Below are 2952 nucleotides of genomic sequence, written 5' to 3' on the forward strand. Positions count from 1 at the left end.
TGATGCACCAGAGGGACGACACCCAACCACCTGGACCACACCAGCCAGGGTGGAAAAGTGTAGTTTTTGATGTCAGAGAGACGGGATAAAATTCTGGCTCTGTCCCTTTTTTCCAATAACACTTATTGAGTTCTCAGTGTCACATACTTTTTCTGTGTTAATTCATATAATCCTCATAATAACCCCATGAAGTCCGATTTTGTAAACAAGGAGACTAAGGCACACTGATAGTAAGTGGCAGAGAAGAGAATTAGACCCAGTAGTCTCGAGTGTGACGCTCACAAGCTCAACCCCTATACAGGCTTGCCTCCCACTCTTCATGTGACCTTGATAGAGTTAGTAAACCTCTGCAAAGTGGAAATCATTCTGAGTTGTCTGAGCATTAGCAATTATATATGCCCAGTGCCTGGCACACAGTAAGTCTCTCAGCTAATGGTGGCCGCTCACTACTTGAAAATGAGTTTTTGTTTCAGTCAAGTTGAATCTGGGGTGAAGGTGGAACTTCCATCTGAACTCAGAATTCTAAGTGTGGAAAAGCTCACTGAAGCAATAGAATTGCTTGCTGGGACTCCAATCCCCGCTCTGCTAACTGCCACGTGATTGACAAGTTAGTTAACCTGTCTGAGCCTGTTTGTTCATCTGTAAAATGGGAATAAAAATAGTACCTACTTTCTTGGTTTGAGTAGATGGGGCCAAATGTGGGAAGTACTGAGGAACAGGGTTTGGGCACTGTTGGTGCTTGATAAAATTAGGTTTTGTAATGGTGTGTATAATGGATGTAATGATAAATCTGTGGTAATGTAGTATTACCATAAGGTAGTAGTCTCCTTGTTAGGATTCTTGTATGTATAAGATATTGGGGGGGGGGAGAGAGAAGAATTAAATAATAGAATCCTTTATTCCCACCCAGTCAGTGTGCCTCAGTGGTTGAGTGTCAACCTATGACCCAGGAGGTCATGGTTCAATTCCCGGTCAGGGCACATGCCCAGGTGGTGGGCTTGGTCCCCAGTGTGGGGCATGCAGGAGGCAGCCAATCAATGATTCTCTCTCATCATTAACGTTCTTTTTTTTTTTTTTTTTTTAAAGTAGGACTTTCTTTATTTTTAAATATGATTTCAGAGAGGAAGGGAGAGGGAGAGGGAGAGGGAGACAGAAACATCAATGGTGAGAGAGAATCATTGGTTGGCTGCCTCTTGAGGCCCCACTGGGGATCAAGACCAAAACCCAAGCATATGCCTTGACTGGGAATTGAACCATGATCTCCTGGTTCATAGGTCGATGCTCAACCACTGAACCACACCAGCCGGCTTCATCATTGATGTTTCTATCTCTCTCTCCCTCTCCCTTTTTCTCTGAAATCAATAAAAAAATATTTTTTAAAAGCCTTTATTCCCAGTAACTACACAATCATTTACTTCAGTCCCAGCATACCATCATTGATTGCCCTATGTGTAGCACTGTGCCAGAGGCTGTGGTAAAACTCAGAAAATCCAGAGAAAGGGAGACAGACCCCAGATTCCCACCCATAATGTGGACAGCGGGGAGATGTTGCAGTTCAGTCAGGAAAATGACCAAAGGTTTTGCTACAAGACCTAGTAGGTAAAGCTGTTCTAGATAACATATTAGGAAGAATTTCCCCATGAAGGGGTCAGGGGTTAAGTCATCATGAAAAGATGTGGAGTCTCTTTTTGGAAGAGAATTAATGGGACCAATCTTGCTTTGTAAAGAATGGTCTTTAAGAGGAATTCTTCACTCAGGAAAAGCAATGAGCATGGCTTCAAGGAATCCACGGTTCTGTGAAGGTCACTCACTCAGCTACTTTGGGGAGCTGGAACCTCTAGCTTCCCAGGATGACATTTCACTGGAAGAGAGTGGCCAACTCTACAGGAGGCGCATCCCCCGAGTGATGGAGGAGAAGGAATCTGGGTACCAGGCAGGGAGCAGCTGGCCCAGGAGCACTAACAGGGACTCAGCTCTGAAGGAGACTCCAAAGTAAATAAACTCCAACAAAAGGGCACCACTGCGGTCAAGGAGAAGCCTGGCAGCGGGAAACCATCTGTTCCTCACTCTGGCAGAAAGAAGTGAAGTATGGTAGCAATCATCTCAGGTAGAAACTCTAGTTTAACTCTAACTCTGCTGTTTGGCTTAACAATAGAAAAGTTATTTTGATTTTCTGAATTGTATAAATCATCCCATTCGATTGAATGCCTTATTGATTGTAATGTGAATATCCCATTGATTGTGATCTTACTGGTTTTAGAAAGCAAATTCCTCTGTACCTGGGAACCAGGGCAGCACAATTATCCCAAGACCCGAGGGTACCAGATAATGTGTCCCTGTCAACCCAGCGGTCCCAGATAATGTGTTTCTGTCAACTCAGTGATCCGGAGACCCAAAACTATAATTAACATGCTTAATTCTGCTTCTGTAAACTGCTTTTTTTCGAACCAGGTTCCTCATTCCAAACCATGGGATGTAATCAATACCTTTGTGATCTTTGCCTATAAATCTGTTGGTGGGCATGGGGAGGGCACTTCGAGATTTGGAGTGCATGGCTCCCTCGTAGTCCCAGATTGCAATAAATGTGACTCTTTAATTCGGCTTCTTGAGGCGTCCTTCTGTGATTCGCGGGGTACATTACAACAGAAGGGCTTCCCGGGCCTGGCAAGGGTGGTCACGCAGGTGCAGGCACCCGGGTTCCACTTTTCCGAGGCGCAACCGCACAGCTTCCAGGACCTCTCACCGCCAGGAGATGGAAATGATTTCCCGAGGGCCGACGAGGACGGCGAAGTCATTTGCATCGGGCTTTCCCCCATTTCTCCGCCTCGATCCCCATCCCTGTGCCTGCGGGTGGGAATGCTGGCCCTTTCCCGAAAGGGAAGCGGGAGGCAGCCGTCCCACCCAGAGCGCCTGACGCCGACTTCCCTGGCGCGTCCGGACCTCCGCGCGTCG

Source organism: Myotis brandtii, unplaced genomic scaffold (assembly GCF_000412655.1).
Source record: "Myotis brandtii unplaced genomic scaffold, ASM41265v1 scaffold133, whole genome shotgun sequence".
Lineage (NCBI taxonomy): Eukaryota > Metazoa > Chordata > Mammalia > Chiroptera > Vespertilionidae > Myotis > Myotis brandtii.